Consider the following 22857-nt stretch of genomic DNA (forward strand, 5'->3'; position numbering starts at 1 on the left):
AAGCCTGGAAGTATGCAATGAGAAAGCAAAAAGTATAAAAGGGGCGACAATAGTGTCGAGGAGTGAGTTTCGTTTGAGCTATCATTCAGTTTGGTTATTAAGCAAGCTATTCGTTGCAAAGTATAAGTGTTATTGTGAAGTACTTTAATAAAGGCCATTTTTCCATTATTCAATATTGGAGTTATTTATTCAACAGATTAGCGATACGAACGTTGGCAGAAGATTGCAAATAAGGGGAATTGAAGTAAATTCGTTACAATATATTAACAATTGTTTTATTTGCACAAAAGCTAAATTTGATAGAAAACCTATAAAAGCTATATTTCACCTAACTGAAACTCCAACAGATATAAATCAAATTGTACACATGGATATTTATACAAACTCTAAATCAAGTTTTTTAACATTTATTGACCGTTTTTCAAAATTCGCTACCGGATATTATTTAGAGGATAGAAACCATCGAACAATTATTGAAAAGTTGAGCCGTTATAAATCACAAAAGGGACACTTCAGAAAACTGATTTGTGATAACGAGTTTAGAGTAAGCTGACCAGACGTCCTCCTTTTAGGAGGATTGTCCTCCGAAAATACAGCTTGTCCTCCGAAAAATTCTTGTCCACTTTTGTCCTCCTTTTTAACAAAATTGTCCTCCTTGTCCTCCTTTTCTAGTGTGTCAGCTAAAATTTTATTCGACGAATTTTTATCTCCTATGTACACTAAATTATTATATGTAAGCTTCGAAGATGCTCACAATACCACTTCGCTTTGAGAAGTTGACTAAAAACTACCGATTTTCTTTGTAATGTGCCCAGGCTATTATACTGAAATACTATGTGTCTAGGCTATTATGCTGAATACTATCTTAACATATTTACGTAGTTATCGATGTATCGATACTTGGCTTGAATCACTATTAATGTCATTGTTTTCGGATTATTTGTTGCTGTCGATATAAAAAGGTAACAAGTTAATTAGTTATAAAGATCAATAATAAATCTAACCTTTTCCCTAGAACTAATCCGCAAAAAAAAAGAAAATGTCATTTAACCGAAAATTTAAAGGCAGAATTCGCTTTCATACCTTTATGCTAGAAGAAAGACGATTCTTTTGTGAGATGCGACATTTGCTTAGCTGAATTCACCATTGCAGTTGGCGGTAGATCGAGCATAACAAAACATCTTTCTTCAAAAAACACCAAAGCAGTTCAAATTTGGCAACTACCTCACACAAGGTAACAAGCTTTGTAAGAGGTGAACAATTTGGAGATTCTGAAAAGAAACTGCGGAAGGTTTAACATCATATCACGCTGTAATGCATAACCAAAGTTTTAGAAGCTTAGACTATGTATTCAAAATTAACCGATGTTTGTATAATCAAAAATTTCACTGCGCTAGAACTAAAGGTGAGGCAATAGTTCGTAATATTTTTCATCAATATGCAATAGATGTGCTTAAAGATGACTTAGAGAAAGCTGCTTTTGTGACTATGTTGTCAGATGCCTCAAAACACAAAGATATAAAATTGTATCCTATTTTAGTTCGCTATATGGATTTTGAAAAAGGTATTCAAACAAAAATTTTGTCTTTTGAATCAATAAAAGGTGAGACGTCTGAAATATTGTCCAACCACATACATAATGTGATCGAAACCAATAATTTACAAAGTAAAGTAATTGCAATATGCACTGATAACACCAATACAAACTTTGGAGGCGTCAATCATAATGGTTATAACAATATCCATAAAAAATTTATGTCTTTGTGTAAAAAAACACTCCTTGGAATAGGGTGCAATGCACATATTTTTCAAATGATTTAAATAATGCTTCTAGTTTAATGAGTATTGATGTCGAAATCATCATAGTACAAATTTATTTACATTTCGAACGGTTTACGGTTAGGGTCACTTCGTTGAAGGGTTTTTGTGAGGACGCCTCAGTAGAATACAAAATGTTGTTAGGTTATTCAAAAACCAGGTGGCTGGCGCTAACCCTAGCAATTGAAAGAATGCTGAAATTATTTGAACTGTTGAAATCATATTTTCTAAGTTTGGAAAAATTTCCTCTTAATCTAAAAACTTCTTCTTAAATGAATATGCTGAAACAATTTTGTTATTTATCCAGGGAAAACATAACAGCAACTTAAGTAAGTTTTCACTATAACACTTTGAAAACTCAGCTAAAACGAAGATTTGATTGTAATTGTTTGCCATTAATTGTTCAGTCAAATTTAAACAAATTGTATAGAAACAATTCGGAAATTAAAAAGAAGTTTTATTGGATGTAAACAATTTTTATAAAGCCGCTATTGAATATTTAGAAAATTGGACAAAACACAATCATTACTCATTTTTGTTTGAATGGGTTTTGTTAAAAAATGAAATCGAATGGGAGCATGTATTGAAATCTTTGCTCTTTTGTAAAAACAAACTAGGTATTGTTATTGATGATAACTTGCTGTTTGATGAGGTATGCAGTTTAACAATGTGTTGAGCAATAATATATTAAATGAAATAGGAGATGTAGAGATTGATAAAAAATTGATCCATATATTCAACTTTTTTACAAAACACCACATTCCTTTTAATAACGTAAACATATTAATAGAAACCGCTCTATGTTTACCGGGCACAAACGAAAATGTTGAAAGAGTATTTTCAATATCTAATGATATATGGACTAGTGAAAAGTCAAGACTTGATGAGAAGACTTTAGCAGCAATGATAATTGTTAAATGTAATATTGATTTAGATTTTATGTCGTTTTATAACTTATTAAAAATAATGATGGTTTATTGAAGAAAATACATTCAAATGCCAAATTTTGTTCTCATTTTTTATTTGTACTAGCCATTAAAAGCAAAAATATGGAAAAATCTATATACAGTACCTTGAAATATGTACGTATGTATATCAACATTGACTAACTTAGAATTTTTTAAAATTCGTTTGCCGCTATTTACCTGTTTTTAGTTATATAACCTGTGAATTGTTTTTGTTTTTATTTAAAACAGTGTTCATTTTCGTATATTATATGTTTCTAAATAAATAAATGAAAAAATAATTTGTGTTTTATATGCGGAAAATTGGTCCTCCTTTCTTGCCAAAAATTTTGCTCATATTAGCAATTTTTATGTTTTTAGTACAGTTGTCCTCCTTTTTCTCCAAAAAATTCTGGTCAGCTTAGTTTAGAGGTATATATATTAAAGAGTATCTGGAAATTGAAAATATAGAGTTACATTTGGTAAAGCCAAATAATCATACTGGCAGTGCTGACATAGAAAGGCTAAATAATACAATTTCAGAAAAAATAAGAGTGTTGATGCTAGAACAAAAGTCACTTAATATTAAAAATAAAATTAGCAAGGCAATAGAATATTATAATAATACATATCATTCGGTTACTAAAGAAAAGCAAATAAATATTGAACTTGGATACTGTAATAAAGAAAATATATATAAAAATATTTTATTCATAAAACAAAAATATATTCAAAAAAGGTATAAGATTAGAGAAAATTATATAGAAGATAGAACTGAAGGATACATAAAGAACTATAAAGCTTTGCGACACAAAGAACAACCCAAATATATAAACTCAAAACTAGAAAATATTCCTAATTCAAATATTAAAAGGAAACTTACATATAATGTAACTGAATCTGTTTGAAATTTGTATGTAAAATTTAAAATATATTCTATCAATTGGTCTATTATATAAATAATATTAAATTTTTTCATGGCTGTTACTATTGTTACATTGTTATTATTGTTACTAATATTATTATTGTTATTACTAAGATATATATATATATTCTTTTTTTTTTTGGTTAATTTGCTGAACTATATTTAAATACTGTTAATTTAAAATACTTGAGGTATTTCAAATGCTAGCGATGGGGGAGTTATACATTATGTCTATATACTCCACTGTTTTTAATTATATTAAATACTTATTACTGTTAACGCTTTCTACTGGATATTTCTATATTTATTTATAAAACTATGTAACAATTGAAATTGAAAGAAAAATTCTAATATCAACAAATAGAAAATTCATTCAATAAATAATCTTGCATCCCACAAGATATTGTTTTATATTGAAATAATAAAACTCGTATGCGCTGACTCTTTCGAACACAAACGTCTGCAAATTTTGGTCTACACTTTAAAAATTTTATCCAGGGTCCTTTTAAAATTTAAATTATGTAGATGAGCCGAGGACTATAAAACTTTCTTGTAAAAAAAAGGAAAATCGGTTGGAAACCACGCCCACTTTTTTATACCCAGCATTCCGTCTGTTCTTTCGTCCGCCCGTTAACGCTATAACTTGGGAAACAAATTTAGATATCTCCACCAAATTTAGTTCACGGCTATTTTTTCGATATCGAGAATTTCGAAAAATGGAACATCAACATACATATGCAGGCAAAGCGATTAAATTTGGCTAGTGAATTAACTTAATAACGGAAAAAAGAAATAGAGTGAAATTTGGAGTGGCACCGCCCACATTAAGTAGAAGAAAATTTAAAAGTTCGCAAGCAGGAAATTAGAAGCAGTTATTATCACTTTGCAATTTCGCAGATTTGTGGTTCTTGGTATTATCTATATATATGTAAAAATTAAATTCTGTGTGTGCGTGTTTGTATGTTCGCTATGGAAATATATTTCCCACAATTCAATCATCAACAAATTTTGATTATAGGTTCCTTTGATCAACGGAAATGTTTTAGGCTAAAAGTAATTTCGTGACACCTCCCATACATGCCATGAAATTCAGTAAGGAGTTATATGAGGTCAATCCCTAACACCACCAAGAAAATGTGAAATTGGGAAGAAGGAGGCGTGACACCTCCCATACAAATGGAATATATCATACTACATATCTCTGGATGTAGTAATGGTAGGATAATGAAAATTGGTAAGGAGCTATATGACGTTAAGTCCTAACACCTCCAGTCAAATGTGAATGGGGGAAAAAGGGGCGTGGCACCTTCCCTACAAATGGAATTGTTTAGAACTATTGCTGCCGTACAAACTTAAGTTATTTTAACACCTAAAGTTTTACAAATAAGCGCAGAATCGGCGTCGGATTCGTGGTGGGAGAAAGAATTTTTGCCAAGTACTGGCGTTCACGCCTGTGGACGAACGTCTCGCCGCTATCCGAATCTAAGCAACATTTTTCATCATTCATCTGCGCCCATGCACCGACTAGAGATATGCGCCGCCGATAAACGCCGCAGCCGATTTTCATCGCTTTTTGCACGCCGCCGCCGAATGTCAAGAATAACGGTGCGGCGGCGGCAGCGTTCGGCAACAACAGCTCAGAAGTTACTTAAAACAAGTAAAAACGTCTAAGTTCTGGTGAAACCGAAAATTACATACCCAGCTGTGCACTTGAAACGTTGTTGTTGTTTGCTTTGTGTGGTTAATAGTGTTATAAAGCTGCCCAGTAATACATATACATATGGTTCTATTCTGAACTCATTTTCGTTCAAAAGAAGCAAAAAAGGGTACACAGGCTACTACTAATGAACTTGAGCTGGTAAATATGCAGTTTAACGATTGCAACTATAAAAAAAAATTGTTTATGCCAAATTTCTATCGAATTGGGATATTTTTCTTCGAATTATGACCCATTTTCAAAATTTGTTCTACGAGGTTGAATATCAATCAAATGTAGTTAAATACCATAGAGTTATTGCAAGCTTTGTTATGGTTAGACCTTTAGAAAAAATGGGCGTGGTCTTTAACCAATTTGGATTATGTTCACTCAGTCGATATAATTCTGCAAGGATAGTGTCTCTGCCAAATTTCAAGGTAATATCTTTAACAGTTTTTATACACAGCTGTACTTGTACACAGGGTATTATAACTTTGATTGGATAACGGTTGGTTGTACTGGTATAAAGGAATCGAGATAGATATAGACTTCCATATATCAAAATCATCAGTATCGAAAAAAATTTTGATTGAGCCATGTCCGTCCGTCCGTCCGTCTGTCCGTTAACACGATAACTTGAGTAAATATTAAGAAATCTTTACCAAATTTGGTACACGAGCTCATCTGGACCCACAATAGATTGATATTGAAAATGAGCGAAATCGGATGATACCACGCCCACTTTTTATATATAACACATTTTGGAAAACACAAAAAACCTGATTATTTAGTAAATAATATACCTAGAATATTGAAATTTGAGGTGTGGACTGATATTCAGACTCTTGATAAAAAATTTTAAAATGGGCGTGGCACCACCCATTTGTGTTAAAACCAATTTTACAAATATTTTTATCATAAATCAAAAATTGTTAAACCTATCGTAAAAAAATTCGGCAGAGAGGTGCCTTTACTATAAGGAATGCTTTGAAGAAAAACTAACGAAATCGGTTAAGGACCACGCCCACTTTTAGATAAAAGATTTTTAAAAGGGTCGCGGACGAATAAAATAAGCTAAATCTTTGTAAAATAGAGCTTTATATCAATGGCAATTCATTTCACAATTCGATTTATAAGAATAAATAGGAAGAACTGAAAATTTAAAAAAATTAAGAAGACTTATTGTCCAAGAGGGCGGACATGGCTTAATCAATTTTTTTTTCGATACTAATGATTTTGATATATTGAAGCCTATATCTATCTCCATTCCTTTATAGCTGTACAACCAACCGTTATCCAAAAAAAGTTATAACACTCTGCGTACAAGTACAGCTGGGTATAATTGTCCACAAGTTGATAAAAAAGCAAGTTACCCATAAAAAGGTGCCGATTTTAAAAAAAATTCTATATCCCGATTAGCTACAAGAATATGCGAAATCAGTGATGCAAAATCCCTTCATATGATTCTCACCTCATACATAAGTTGACTATATATGTACGTATGAGAAGGGTTTGAAAAATCACTTGGCCTTATATTCAAAATCTGATATTTATGTGCGAAACTATAAAATAACGTCTAAAATGTTAATTTTGTTTTTCACACTTCTTCATTCAACACCCAAGCTTTGACATCTTTCAACTTAAAACCGTGCGAACTTGCATTCTAAAATATCGTTTTAGTTTAAGGAAGGCTATTGAAATCAGTGTTTCGAACACAACTTACTTAATTGGCGCTTACCCGTCTAAACGGTTATGGCCATGCAACAAGGCGCGCCAGTCGCTCCTTCGCTCCGCCAACCGGCGCCAATTGGTCACACCAAGGGAGTTTAAATCGTTTTCCACCTGGTCCTTCCAACGGAGTGGGGGCCGCCAACTACCTCTGCTTCCATAGGGGGATCCGATAGAAACACTTTCTTGGCCGGAGCATCATCTTTCATTCGCATAACATGGCCTAAACAGCGCAGCCGCTGCGTTTTAATTCGCTGGACTATGTGGATGTCTGCGTATAGCTCGTATAGCTCATCATTAAATCTTCTTCGGTACTCGCCATCACCAACGCGTAGAGCTCCATTAATATTTCGAAGAACTTTTCTCTCGAACACTCCCAAAGCCGCTTCATCTGCTGTTGTCATGATCCATGCTTCTGCTCCATATAGCAGTACGGGTACGATAAGTGACTCGTAGAGTATGATTTTCGTTCGCGAGAGAGGACTTTACTTTTCAACTGCTTACCTAGTCCAAAGTAGCATTTATTTGCAAAATTGATTCTTCGCTGGATTTCAGTGCTGATGTTGTTGCTAGTGTTGATGCTGGTTCCCAAATAAACGAAGTCTTTTACTATTTTGAAATTATGACTGCCAACAGTAGCGTGGTTGCCAAGGCGCGTACGTTATACATTATGGCCCGTAATCTTAGCCAAGTTAGAATAGAATTTTATCGACTTAAACATGATTCTAAATTATACATCGTTTTAAATCTATCATAGTCAACTTAAGCACTGTTTTATCTCTAAAAAGGAGTTTTAATTTTAAAATGGCGTGGACGTCATTTTAAAATATTAAAATCACATTTAAGTTGACGTTTTGCGTTGCATACTTGCGAAAATAAAAGAAATTAAAATAAAAGTGAAATTATTGAAGTGAAAGTGAAAAAATGGACAGAAATCGACGAATTTTGAGGGATTTTGTGATTGTAGATGGTGCAATCCCAAGTAGGAGGGAAAAAGTGTACAAGACGCGGTACGATCCTTTCCAAATGGAGGAAGACGATTTTTATAAACGATATCGATTCGATAAGGCTACAGTTCTATATCTCATAGAAATTCTGGATATTGACGAACCTTTGAATAACAGGGGACTTCCAATTTCGGCCAGCCTGCAGGTTCTCACGGCGTTACGATTTTTAGGAAGAAATGTTCACCAAAGTGACATTGGTGGGTGGTATAATTTGTGCTCTGCAGAATTTTACTTGAATTTACCAATTTTGGTAATTTAAGGTGATCTTCATGGAATGTCACAGGCTACAGTTGGAATGGTTATAAAAAATATGTGCAAAAAGATTGCCCTTTTGTTGCCACACTTCATTGCATATCCATCCAATCAGGAGTTGGCTGATGTAAAATCTAAGTTTTACAACGTGTCCAGATTTCCTGCAGTTATTGGAGCAATTGATTGCACACACGTTAGGATAAAATGCCCTGCGAAGGATGTTGGAGTGATGATTGCAGGACATTACCTTAATGGAAAGGGGTATTATTCCTTAAACGTTAAGGTTAAACTTTTTTTGCTCACTTTGTTGTGTTTTTACTCATATAATATAAAATACATCCATAGATCCTATGTGATGCAATTTGCAAAATTTTGGATATTGTCGCAAGATCTCGTGGCTCAAAGCATGACGCTCGGATTTGGGACGAGTGCCAATTAAAAAATAAATTAGAGAGAATGGGAAGTTCCCATAATGGTGTACTACTCGGAGATGGAGGACACCCTTTGCCACCTATTTTGTTAACGCCTGTTAGGAATCCTTCAACACCAAAGGAAGAGAGGTATACACATCGTGACATGCTTGGCAATGTTATTTTTTCATGTTTAATTTTGTTCTGATGATAGGTACAATAGGTCACACATTGCCACTCGAAGCAAAATAGAATGCCTAAACGGACAGATTAAATCGAAATTCCGTTCTATTTTCGAACGTCTTCGTGTAGATTTGGATACAGCGAAAAATGTTATTATTGCTGTCGCTGTACTTTAGAACATCGCTAAGGAACGGAATTTGACATGTAAGTTAAAAAAAAATCAATTTCTAAACGATGTACTATCGTATTTTTTTTACAGTTTTAGATGCTGAATCTGCCATAGAGACCGTGGCAGCAACAAATGCCAATGCGCCCCCAAATGTACCAAGTACCATCACAGGAAGGGCATTTCGTTCAGCATTTATTAATGCTCATTTTTAGTAATCTTTAATAATTGATACACCTTGGCATATCGCATGTACCTGTATTGTTGTGTGAACGCCCTAGGATTTTCAATCATGCGATTTAATTCGAACGCATTAAGCTTGTTAAAAATGACTTTTGAATGGAAACAAATCACCCATGTAAATAAATAAAGAAAAGTCAACAAGCCACCAATTTAAGCAATTTTTTTAAAAACTATAATTAATAATTTACCGGAAGTTAGTTTTCATAAACAAATTGCACACTAATTTTCCCACCAAATTTCATCTAAAAATTTTATATTTTACCCGTGATCGGTAATAGTGCACTGATTAAATATACAACCTCGACTACTAGCACGCGTCTAAAAATGTCGGGATAGGCTCAAACTACGCGTCTTTTAACTCTGTGAGGAGATATTTTCACCTAATTTTTATCAAAAATTATGAAAGGTCTCTGTTGTATTTCTCCAGACTTTTTTTTTTTAAGTGCGCCAAAGGCTGCAAGTACAGAAAAGTGCTCTGCGCAATAGTACTATGGATCCCACGCCCTCCTTCGCATAATTAATACCGCGGTCAAAGCCGGCGTAATTGTTTACTTTAGTGGAAATTCAAAATTTTATTTCGTTTCAGTGATATTTGCAAAAAAATTGAAAATTTTCATGTGGTTGTTGTTGTTTTGATGATTTTGTAGTACCCACAAGAAAAACTGTGGGTAAAAGTGTTTTGCGCGGCCGCCAATGCAGAAATGTTCTGCGCAAAAATACTATGGATCCCACCCCCGGTTTCGGAGCGCTCCGGGGCCATTTTTAGATTTTTTGGAAATAATTTTTACAGAAATAATATATTTTGAATTTCCGCTCTCGGATTCGTAGTCCTGAGATAAAAACGCATCTTTTGACACCTCTCCCGATATTTTTGGTCGGGTTTAGCAGTTGTGAGCTAAAGTAAACAACCAAAAATGACCAGTGGCGAATACACATTAACACTGTTAATATGCGTCCAAAAATATCGAGAGAGATGTCAAATGACGGGCATTGACATCAGTATTAATAATCCGAAACCGGAAAAGAAAAATTTTAAGTAGTTAAAAAGATATTAACGAAAAACCTAAAAATTACCCACGGGTCCCTCCGAAACCGGGGGTTGGCTCCACATTATTTCTGCGCAGAACATCTTTCTGCATTGGCGGCCTTTGGCCGCGCTTATAAAAAAATACTCTGGGTGGCTCCAACACCGGTTTTCGTGGGTACACCAACATCACAATAATCACATGAAAATCGCCAAATTCAACTGCAAATATCTGCGGATAGAGATACAATTTTTGTTTTGCGGTTTCGGATTATTAATACTAATGTAAATACGCGTCTTTTGACACCTCATCTATATTTTTGGACGCGCATTAGCAGTGTCATGCTGTCGTATAGAATTACCTTATAATTAGTAATGCTCTTTAATGTTGAGCTCGTTGCCTCTCTATGTAGACGATATTCAGGGTGTCATAACAAGCCATCTCGTGGCAGTGTTTTTAAGACTAGGCGACCAGACTGGTGCCGCGTAGCACATTAGCGGCCGGCCAATGGCTTCGTAAGTGGTTAGCAAGGTTTCTTTATCCTTTCCCCAATTGCTGCCGGCTAGCGACTTGTGGATTTTGTTCCAGCTTTGTACTTTGTATACAATTTCGGTGGCCTGCGTCTTAAAGGTCAGAGTGTTATCGAACGTTGTCCCTAAGATCTTTGGGGGGCTGGCAGTTGGTGGTGTAACACAATCAACGTTAACATCCAATATTTGCGCTTTCAACGTCGTAAACAGAGAGGCCGTGGATTTGTTCGGCGATAGTACCTGTCGCACGAGGTGATTCCTCAGGGAAAAAGTCTGTAACAGGGGTCGACTGCTAACACGCGTCCAAATTATCGGGAGAGGTGTCAAACGACGCGTATTGACCTCGACAACAGTATTTTGAGGTCGTAAAAGAAAAATATAATCTATGTCTGGAGATATTTGCAGTTAAAGTTTGCAATTATCATGTGGTTGTTGTACACAGGAAAAAATTGTGTGGACAAAGGGATTTTGCACGGATTTAATGTTCAACCCACCCCATTGGTGGGTCATCCAGAGTATTTTTTTATAAGCGTGGCCAAAGGTCGCCAACGCAGAAACGTGTTCTGCACAAAAAACACTATGGATCCCAACCCCGGTTTCGGAGTCCCGCGATTTTTCGTTAATATCTTTTGAACGAGTTAAAATTTGTATTTTCCTCCTTCGTATTATTAATAATATTCGGATATATAATATGTCAAAACGCCTCTACCGATATTTTTGGATGCGTATTAGCAGTCGACCCCTATTCTGGGGTTTCACCGAAACTAGAATGACTGAGGAGATAGCTGTTTATTCTAAAAGCAAACTCGTCTGTGAGAGGGCCATTTCCCGTTGTCATCATTATGCAGTCGGCGGCGTAGAAAATGAAAATAACTCCTTCTGGTGGGGAAGGCAGCCTTGATATGTAGAAATTAAACAGACGCGGGGATAGGACACACCCTGTGGAACCTCCTGTTTAATTATTCTAGGTTTTTATGTTATGTCCCTGAACTGTACGGATGCCTACCGACCATTCAGACGGCGAGGATGGGTGGACCCTTTTAAGTTTTTGGAGTCTTTGCTTTGATTGACTATATGTAAGGCTTTTAAGTCTAGTACGAGTACCGTTGTATGGAGGGGGTTCTTTGATTCAGCCCACAGTTTATCTGTGAGTTGGCATTTAGCGCGGTGGTGGTGCTATGTAATTTTTGCAAGCCGTGCCGATGATTGGAAAGTCGCGGGTTGGGGTGAATTGAGGAAACAAGACGGCTTCAAGTGTCTTGGGCCCCAGGTTTTAGTATTTAGTATTGGATTTATCTAGCCTTGTCAACTGAAGAATGGATCCCATCCAATTGGGGAGGGCCCAATGTACTTCAATCACGTTGAGACTGTCTATGATACTCGTTTCGGGACATGTATGGAGAAACAAGGGTATGTACATATTTATGAAGCTTATGGACTCCGAAACTACTCCGCTTTTGTGATCAGATATTCGGGATAACTTCATAGCAATCCTGAGTTTTTCCGTAGTTTTAATCCAAACAATTAATTTTTATGCGAAATTTGTGAAATTTGGAACACATGACAATGTTAGTATTTGTTGAACTTTTCTTCACCGAAAGTCGATCAGGTCCTGTAATATTCTTAAGAATCTTATTTATGGTACAATAATTTTCAAAATTGCTACCTACCTAGGTAGCCTTTCTGATAGGTAAATTTTAGAATATTTTTCCTTCGACGACAGTGGGCGAAGTCCGACCGGTTTTCGAAATATTATGCAAGTAAATTTCATTTCATATATGAAAATATTTTTAGAAAAAAGTCGAGCGGTTTCGGTATGTAATTTTAGCTGGTATCCATGCTCTTTTGTACGCAACCCAACGAAGCAGTCGACAAGACTTTACATTACCTTTAATCCATTTTTCTTTTTACAAATACAATAACATATATCCATAAGTATTGAATTAAAAAGAAAGATATTTAAAAAAAATAAATTTGTATATTTCATTATTCAGTCTTTTTTTTAGTTTGCAGATTGTATAAATAAGGCAGGTCATATATCTTAAAGCTACAATATTGTTACGAATATTAGCAAAACTAAGGGGTGCTGCTATCTCTAAGCCGATGCTAAGCAGTGACGTGAATTCACATCAATAATTCAATCATTATGTATCTACATAAACGAAACAATAATTGCGTCTACACAAACATATGTACCATGTACGTATACGAGCAGCGGAGAGTCAATTCACAAACACATGCATATATCTGAGATACTCCTGAAAGTATGCAATTGTAGTTACAGCTGAGAAGTTTGAGAGCTGATGGACTAGAAGATTCTGGAAATGGAAGCGCCTAGAAGATGCAACGTTGAAATCAGAGAGTATAAAAGGCAGCAAATGTAGAGGCGCTGGAATTCATTTTGAGTTGAGCTATCAAGCGGTTACTGATTAAGCACGCAATCTGGCGGCCAATAGTAGAGTTTGATTTGAGCTATCAATCAGTTTGGTTATTAAGCAAGCTATTCGTTGCACAGTTTGCGTGTTATTGTGAAGTACTTTAATAAAGGCCATTTTGCATTATTACATATTGGAGTTATTTATTCAACAGTTTAGTGATTCGAACTTAGCAAAAGGGCAAATAAGAGGATTTGCAAGTAAATTCGTTACAATATGAAATAACAACTCCAATGCAAATAATAAAAACGGAATAAAAACTATATATATTAAAAGAAAAATAAATTCGTAAAAAAAACTAAAAATTAACTCTAAAAATAAATGCATATAATATTTCAAGAAATTTGTTGCATACGCGTTTCCACACCATCATCATTGAAAGTTAAACCTTGATGATTATGCGATTAGTAGAACAAAATTCGAAGCATGCAGGTAACCAAGCAGGTGCAAATGGCAATGTTAGTTACAGGTAATAGAAGGCAAACCATGGAATCGCCAGCAATGGCCAAGATTAAAATTGGCAGCTCAAAACATTTTCAGCGCAGAACGAAAGACAGCCATTGCTACTGGAAATATTATTAAAGAGGAAGTTGCTGACAGCGTGGATATATCTACCCATTCAGATCATACACAAAGCACCTGAGTTACAGGAAGATGCTATACTGTCAAGCAGCTGCACCTACTGCACATTATCTGACGGCATCGCCATTAGCGTGCACCTTTATGTTGGCCGTTGATTTGTTGGCGGAGAAGTTGCACCCTGAGAACGTGTAACTCTTGCTCGTTCTCCTCGAGGGTTCGTTGATACTGAATTTGCGCTCGAAGAAGATTCTCTTGTAGTAAATGCAGAGCGTCGGAATTCGAAGCTTCATTTTGGATCTGCCGTTGTCTTTTCTCCACGACATTCCTCTTGTATGGAGGAATTTGCCGCAGGCGATCGACGTGGGTTATTGGCTCTGGTTGTATTGCTGGATCCATCTCCGTGCTACGACCAACCTGGGCTACCGATTTTGGCCGTGTTGCTTCGAAATCCACCCTGCAGCTGGGAATTTCTTCCAACGCATCTGCAGAATCGTCGTCGTGCAGCTCCGCCACCACGTATGTGTCGCTGTCTATTAAAATAGTATCCTCCTCTAACTCAGGAGCTATCATGCTCTGAATAAGGAGATCTTCGCAATCCACATTTGGCACTTCAATAACATTACCTGTAGCTCTTTCTGCTCTCCGCTATGCACCAAATGATTTTTTTGCTGCCAGTTTCATCCTTGCCCACTGCTGACGCAATTTTGTGACCTCCACTTCATATCCAGCAGCCAGCATTGTCATTTTAACCTCGTTCCATGCAACTTACGGGCCTATGTCTATATATTCCACTAATATGTTGTTATTATTATTATGTTAGTTTTAATTTGTTAATTATATTAAATACTTATTACTGTTAACGCATTCTACTGGATATTTCAATATTTATTTATAAAACTATGTAACAATTGAAATTGAAAGAAAAATTCTAATACCAAAAAATAGAAAATTCATTCAATAAATAATCTTGCATCCAACAAGATATTGTTTTAAATTGAAATAATAAAACTGGCGCAGTCTTCGGCGAACATATTTTAAATTAAATTAAAAAGGAAAACGCTTCCAATTCAATGACACAGAAGCAACAATAACGGAGAATAATTTTTGATTAAATATTAAAAAGGAAAACGCTTATAATTCAAGGACACACAAACAGCAATAAAGGAGAATTAAAACTGTTTTTTCTTCAATCAAAATAGTGATCTACAATATCTATGTACCTAGCAAATTAAGAGACCATAAATATACGGAATATACAAACAACTGCAATTAAATCTAAGTAACGGTAAATTTAAAAAATTTTAAATAAGAAATTAAAACAAATCTGAGAACTGATTAAATGTGACCCGCTTTTTGAATCGCTATTATCTTTCCAATTAGAAAGGATAATTACAATTAAAATTTTGTTTGAGTCAACATAGTACTGAAATTGCGAAAATAAATATATACATAGATATTTGTATATCAAACAATAGTGAATAGTGAAAAAAGCATTACTATAAGTTATATATATATAAATATACTTTTTTTTTGTAATTATGACGAATTTTCTAAATTCAAGAGGCACCATAAAAGATGCCCAGGCAATACAACTTTTTAAGGGCGATGACACATATGCATTATCGTCATTTATAAGAGAAGTTCAATCAGTGCAATCGCTGGTAGGAGAGGAGGAATTGTTACAGTCCTATATACACCAAAGAGTTATCCTCAACAAAATACAGGGACCAGCTCTACATGTATTATAGGACCGATGCCAACATGGCCTTATGTAAAGAGGGCCTTGATAAAGAATTTCGGGGTAAAAGAATCACGATGAATTATACAAGTGTGCTCATACAGCTGTCAATCAAGACATAGTTAGTTATTTTAAACACCTTATGAATTAGATGAAGAAAAATTATTGGAATTTGAACCACAGAGGGTAGGTAATTTTATATTGCGAATATTTTTAAATAATATAGATGTTAATAGAGTTTCCGTTATAATTAATTCGAATAGATCGCGGGTTCGAATCGAGCTCAAGGCCTAACAATAATTTTTTATCATTATTATTGTTATGATAAATTTTTTCTTAATTGAAAAAATTTTTAAATTAGAATAGAAGAAAGAAAAAATTTTAGACAACTGCCAAAGCTCGTTGTATAGATCCATTTCGGGAACTGCTAAATTCCTTCATCGGCAACGTTTAGGCGCCGCTGCTATAACCATTCAGCCATCACAGCGGTTTTTTTTTTGTCTTCATTAATCCTACTTCTATTCTGTTTCGTGCCAATTGATATTTACAACACTGCGACACCTGTTGCAGAATGGCTGTGAAAATTGGACTTGTTTGTTGGCAATGCTGCCATAGTGTCATATTTTATTGACACTTTTTTCCCCGTGCTCTGGGATGTATTAACAATTTTTGTTGTTATATCGGCCTACTGATTTTAAGATCGCGGGTTCGAATCGAGCTCAAGGCCTAACAATAATTTTTTATCATTATTATTGTTATGATAAATTTTTTCTTAATTGAAAAAATTTTTAAATTAGAATAGAAGAAAGAAAAAATTTTAGACAACTGCCAAAGCTCGTTGTATAGATCCATTTCGGGAACTGCTAAATTCCTTCATCGGCAACGTTTAGGCGCCGCTGCTATAACCATTCAGCCATCACAGCGGTTTTTTGTTTGTCTTCATTAATCCTACTTCTATTCTGTTTCGTGCCAATTGATATTCACAACACTGCGACATCTGTTGCAGAATGGCTGTGAAAATTGGACTTGTTTGTTGGCAATGCTGCCATAGTGTCATATTTTATTGACACTTTTTTCCCCGTGCTCTGGGATGTATTAACAATTTTTGTTGTTATATCGGCCTACTGATTTTAAGATCGCGGGTTCGAATCGAGCTCAAGGCCTAACAATAACTTTTTATCATTATTATTGTTATGATAAATTTTTTCTTAATTGAAAAAATTTTTAAATTAGAATAGAAGAAAGAAAAAATTTTAGACAACTGCCAAAGCTCGTTGTATAGATCCATTTCGGGAACTGCTAAATTCCTTCATCGGCAACGTTTAGGCGCCGCTGCTATAACCATTCAGCCATCACAGCGGTTTTTGTTTGTCTTCATTAATCCTACTTCTATTCTGTTTCGTGCCAATTGATATTCACAACACTGCGACATCTGTTGCAGAATGGCTGTGAAAATTGGACTTGTTTGTTGGCAATGCTGCCATAGTGTCATATTTTATTGACACTTTTTTCCCCGTGCTCTGGGATGTATTAACAATTTTTGTTGTTATATCGGCCTACTGATTTTAAGATCGCGGGTTCGAATCGAGCTCAAGGCCTAACAATAATTTTTTATCATTATTATTGTTATGATAAATTTTTTCTTAATTGAAAAAATTTTTAAATTAGAATAGAAGAAAGAAAAAATTTTTAGACAACTGCCAAAGCTCGTTGTATAGATCCATTTCGGGAACTGCTAAATTCCTTCATCGGCAACGTTTAGGCGCCGCTGCTATAACCATTCAGCCATCACAGCGGTTTTTTGTTTGTCTTCATTAATCCTACTTCTATTCTGTTTCGTGCCAATTGATATTCACAACACTGCGACATCTGTTGCAGAATGGCTGTGAAAATTGGACTTGTTTGTTGGCAATGCTGCCATAGTGTCATATTTTATTGACACTTTTTTCCCCGTGCTCTGGGATGTATTAACAATTTTTGTTGTTATATCGGCCTACTGATTTTAAGATCGCGGGTTCGAATCGAGCTCAAGGCCTAACAATAATTTTTTATCATTATTATTGTTATGATAAATTTTTTCTTAATTGAAAAAATTTTTAAATTAGAATAGAAGAAAGAAAAAATTTTAGACAACTGCCAAAGCTCGTTGTATAGATCCATTTCGGGAACTGCTAAATTCCTTCATCGGCAACGTTTAGGCGCCGCTGCTATAACCATTCAGCCATCACAGCGGTTTTTTGTTTGTCTTCATTAATCCTACTTCTATTCTGTTTCGTGCCAATTGATATTCACAACACTGCGACATCTGTTGCAGAATGGCTGTGAAAATTGGACTTGTTTGTTGGCAATGCTGCCATAGTGTCATATTTTATTGACACTTTTTTCCCCGTGCTCTGGGATGTATTAACAATTTTTGTTGTTATATCGGCCTACTGATTTTAAGATCGCGGGTTCGAATCGAGCTCAAGGCCTAACAATAATTTTTTATCATTATTATTGTTATGATAAATTTTTTCTTAATTGAAAAAATTTTTAAATTAGAATAGAAGAAAGAAAAAATTTTAGACAACTGCCAAAGCTCGTTGTATAGATCCATTTCGGGAACTGCTAAATTCCTTCATCGGCAACGTTTAGGCGCCGCTGCTATAACCATTCAGCAATCACAGCGGTTTTTTGTTTGTCTTCATTAATCCTACTTCTATTCTGTTTCGTGCCAATTGATATTCACAACACTGCGACATCTGTTGCAGAATGGCTGTGAAAATTGGACTTGTTTGTTGGCAATGCTGCCATAGTGTCATATTTTATTGACACTTTTTTCCCCGTGCTCTGGGATGTATTAACAATTTTTGTTGTTATATCGGCCTACTGATTTTAAGATCGCGGGTTCGAATCGAGCTCAAGGCCTAACAATAATTTTTTATCATTATTATTGTTATGATAAATTTTTTCTTAATTGAAAAAATTTTTAAATTAGAATAGAAGAAAGAAAAAATTTTAGACAACTGCCAAAGCTCGTTGTATAGATCCATTTCGGGAACTGCTAAATTCCTTCATCGGCAACGTTTAGGCGCCGCTGCTATAACCATTCAGCCATCACAGCGGTTTTTTGTTTGTCTTCATTAATCCTACTTCTATTCTGTTTCGTGCCAATTGATATTCACAACAACGTTGCCGATGAAGGAATTTAGCAGTTCCCGAAATGGATCTATACAACGAGCTTTGGCAGTTGTCTAAAATTTTTTCTTTCTTCTATTCTAATTTAAAAATTTTTTCAATTAAGAAAAAATTTATCATAACAATAATAATGATAAAAAATTATTGTTAGGCCTTGAGCTCGATTCGAACCCGCGATCTTAAAATCAGTAGGCCGATATAACAACAAAAATTGTTAATACATCCCAGAGCACGGGGAAAAAAGTGTCAATAAAATATGACACTATGGCAGCATTGCCAACAAACAAGTCCAATTTTCACAGCCATTCTGCAACAGATGTCGCAGTGTTGTGAATATCAATTGGCACGAAACAGAATAGAAGTAGGATTAATGAAGACAAACAAAAAACCGCTGTGATGGCTGAATGGTTATAGCAGCGGCGCCTAAACGTTGCCGATGAAGGAATTTAGCAGTTCCCGAAATGGATCTATACAACGAGCTTTGGCAGTTGTCTAAAATTTTTTCTTTCTTCTATTCTAATTTAAAAATTTTTTCAATTAAGAAAAAATTTATCATAACAATAATAATGATAAAAAATTATTGTTAGGCCTTGAGCTCGATTCGAACCCGCGATCTTAAAATCAGTAGGCCGATATAACAACAAAAATTGTTAATACATCCCAGAGCACGGGGAAAAAAGTGTCAATAAAATATGACACTATGGCAGCATTGCCAACAAACAAGTCCAATTTTCACAGCCATTCTGCAACAGATGTCGCAGTGTTGTGAATATCAATTGGCACGAAACAGAATAGAAGTAGGATTAATGAAGACAAACAAAAAACCGCTGTGATGGCTGAATGGTTATAGCAGCGGCGCCTAAACGTTGCCGATGAAGGAATTTAGCAGTTCCCGAAATGGATCTATACAACGAGCTTTGGCAGTTGTCTAAAATTTTTTCTTTCTTCTATTCTAATTAAAAAATTTTTTCAATAAAGAAAAAATTTATCATAACAATAATAATGATAAAAAATTATTGTTAGGCCTTGAGCTCGATTCGAACCCGCGATCTTAAAATCAGTAGGCCGATATAACAACAAAAATTGTTAATACATCCCAGAGCACGGGGAAAAAAGTGTCAATAAAATATGACACTATGGCAGCATTGCCAACAAACAAGTCCAATTTTCACAGCCATTCTGCAACAGATGTCGCAGTGTTGTGAATATCAATTGGCACGAAACAGAATAGAAGTAGGATTAATGAAGACAAACAAAAAACCGCTGTGATGGCTGAATGGTTATAGCAGCGGCGCCTAAACGTTGCCGATGAAGGAATTTAGCAGTTCCCGAAATGGATCTATACAACGAGCTTTGGCAGTTGTCTAAAATTTTTTCTTTCTTCTATTCTAATTTAAAAATTTTTTCAATTAAGAAAAAATTTATCATAACAATAATAATGATAAAAAATTATTGTTAGGCCTTGAGCTCGATTCGAACCCGCGATCTTAAAATCAGTAGGCCGATATAACAACAAAAATTGTTAATACATCCCAGAGCACGGGGAAAAAAGTGTCAATAAAATATGACACTATGGCAGCATTGCCAACAAACAAGTCCAATTTTCACAGCCATTCTGCAACAGATGTCGCAGTGTTGTGAATATCAATTGGCACGAAACAGAATAGAAGTAGGATTAATGAAGACAAACAAAAAACCGCTGTGATGGCTGAATGGTTATAGCAGCGGCGCCTAAACGTTGCCGATGAAGGAATTTAGCAGTTCCCGAAATGGATCTATACAACGAGCTTTGGCAGTTGTCTAAAATTTTTTCTTTCTTCTATTCTAATTTAAAAATTTTTTCAATTAAGAAAAAATTTATCATAACAATAATAATGATAAAAAATTATTGTTAGGCCTTGAGCTCGATTCGAACCCGCGATCTTAAAATCAGTAGGCCGATATAACAACAAAAATTGTTAATACATCCCAGAGCACGGGGAAAAAAGTGTCAATAAAATATGACACTATGGCAGCATTGCCAACAAACAAGTCCAATTTTCACAGCCATTCTGCAACAGATGTCGCAGTGTTGTGAATATCAATTGGCACGAAACAGAATAGAAGTAGGATTAATGAAGACAAACAAAAAACCGCTGTGATGGCTGAATGGTTATAGCAGCGGCGCCTAAACGTTGCCGATGAAGGAATTTAGCAGTTCCCGAAATGGATCTATACAACGAGCTTTGGCAGTTGTCTAAAATTTTTTCTTTCTTCTATTCTAATTTAAAAATTTTTTCAATTAAGAAAAAATTTATCATAACAATAATAATGATAAAAAATTATTGTTAGGCCTTGAGCTCGATTCGAACCCGCGATCTTAAAATCAGTAGGCCGATATAACAACAAAAATTGTTAATACATCCCAGAGCACGGGGAAAAAAGTGTCAATAAAATATGACACTATGGCAGCATTGCCAACAAACAAGTCCAATTTTCACAGCCATTCTGCAACAGATGTTGCAGTGTTGTGAATATCAATTGGCACGAAACAGAATAGAAGTAGGATTAATGAAGACAAACAAAAAACCGCTGTGATGGCTGAATGGTTATAGCAGCGGCGCCTAAACGTTGCCGATGAAGGAATTTAGCAGTTCCCGAAATGGATCTATACAACGAGCTTTGGCAGTTGTCTAAAATTTTTTCTTTCTTCTATTCTAATTTAAAAATTTTTTCAATAAAGAAAAAATTTATCATAACAATAATAATGATAAAAAATTATTGTTAGGCCTTGAGCTCGATTCGAACCCGCGATCTTAAAATCAGTAGGCCGATATAACAACAAAAATTGTTAATACATCCCAGAGCACGGGGAAAAAAGTGTCAATAAAATATGACACTATGGCAGCATTGCCAACAAACAAGTCCAATTTTCACAGCCATTCTGCAACAGATGTCGCAGTGTTGTGAATATCAATTGGCACGAAACAGAATAGAAGTAGGATTAATGAAGACAAACAAAAAACCGCTGTGATGGCTGAATGGTTATAGCAGCGGCGCCTAAACGTTGCCGATGAAGGAATTTAGCAGTTCCCGAAATGGATCTATACAACGAGCTTTGGCAGTTGTCTAAAATTTTTTCTTTCTTCTATTCTAATTTAAAAATTTTTTCAATTAAGAAAAAATTTATCATAACAATAATAATGATAAAAAATTATTGTTAGGCCTTGAGCTCGATTCGAACCCGCGATCTTAAAATCAGTAGGCCGATATAACAACAAAAATTGTTAATACATCCCAGAGCACGGGGAAAAAAGTGTCAATAAAATATGACACTATGGCAGCATTGCCAACAAACAAGTCCAATTTTCACAGCCATTCTGCAACAGATGTCGCAGTGTTGTGAATATCAATTGGCACGAAACAGAATAGAAGTAGGATTAATGAAGACAAACAAAAAACCGCTGTGATGGCTGAATGGTTATAGCAGCGGCGCCTAAACGTTGCCGATGAAGGAATTTAGCAGTTCCCGAAATGGATCTATACAACGAGCTTTGGCAGTTGTCTAAAATTTTTTCTTTCTTCTATTCTAATTTAAAAATTTTTTCAATTAAGAAAAAATTTATCATAACAATAATAATGATAAAAAATTATTGTTAGGCCTTGAGCTCGATTCGAACCCGCGATCTTAAAATCAGTAGGCCGATATAACAACAAAAATTGTTAATACATCCCAGAGCACGGGGAAAAAAGTGTCAATAAAATATGACACTATGGCAGCATTGCCAACAAACAAGTCCAATTTTCACAGCCATTCTGCAACAGATGTCGCAGTGTTGTGAATATCAATTGGCACGAAACAGAATAGAAGTAGGATTAATGAAGACAAACAAAAAACCGCTGTGATGGCTGAATGGTTATAGCAGCGGCGCCTAAACGTTGCCGATGAAGGAATTTAGCAGTTCCCGAAATGGATCTATACAACGAGCTTTGGCAGTTGTCTAAAATTTTTTCTTTCT

At 35.1% G+C, this 22857-nt stretch overlaps 1 pseudogene; it reads right to left on the reverse strand.

Annotated features, from left to right (window-relative positions):
* Nucleotides 1–2969: 2969 nt before the first annotated feature.
* Nucleotides 2970–22857, reverse strand: part of LOC137247287 (protein fuzzy-like) — a 70064-nt pseudogene continuing 50176 nt past the window's right edge.

Source organism: Eurosta solidaginis, chromosome 3, assembly GCF_040869045.1.
Source record: "Eurosta solidaginis isolate ZX-2024a chromosome 3, ASM4086904v1, whole genome shotgun sequence".
Taxonomy (NCBI): domain Eukaryota; kingdom Metazoa; phylum Arthropoda; class Insecta; order Diptera; family Tephritidae; genus Eurosta; species Eurosta solidaginis.